This window comes from Dipodomys ordii, unplaced genomic scaffold (genome assembly GCF_000151885.1).
Source record: "Dipodomys ordii isolate 6190 unplaced genomic scaffold, Dord_2.0 Scaffold633, whole genome shotgun sequence".
NCBI classification, from domain to species: domain Eukaryota; kingdom Metazoa; phylum Chordata; class Mammalia; order Rodentia; family Heteromyidae; genus Dipodomys; species Dipodomys ordii.
In genome coordinates this window covers 7,639-8,066 of record NW_012267849.1, presented here as the reverse complement: position 1 = coordinate 8,066, position 428 = coordinate 7,639, and the positions used below count along the sequence as shown (strand labels likewise).

The window sequence follows — 428 nt, the reverse complement described above, 5'->3', positions numbered from 1 at the left end:
TCTGGGTGAAAGTTCTGCCAGGCCCAGAGCCAGCTAAGTAATGCTGCCCCTGCTTCCATGCTGACATCTCACAGCATGATGTCTACTCAAGGCAGTAAAGGCTGACACATTTCACTAACACAGGAGGTAAGCAGGAGATCTGTTACTTATCTCTTTGTGTCACTCTGTCACTGTCTCTTTCTCTGTCTCTCTCCCTCCTCTCTTCATCTGTCTGGAACCTAGGGCTTCTTAACAAACTGAGCTTGCTTGCCTAGCTGGCACTCTACCACTAGAGCCACAAGTCAAGCATAGCCTTTTACTGGTTACTTGAACATGAAATGTCTCAGATTTTATTGCCCAGGGTGACTTTGAACTATAATCTACAGATCTCAGCTTCCTCAGAAGCTAGGATTAAAAGCGTGAGTCGGCAGTGCTTAGCCAGTGCATAG

At 46.7% G+C, this 428-nt stretch overlaps 1 pseudogene; it reads right to left on the bottom strand.

Annotated features, from left to right (window-relative positions):
* The window catches only part of LOC106001884, a 4,144-nt pseudogene that overhangs the window by 2,937 nt on the left and 779 nt on the right, over nucleotides 1-428 (bottom strand).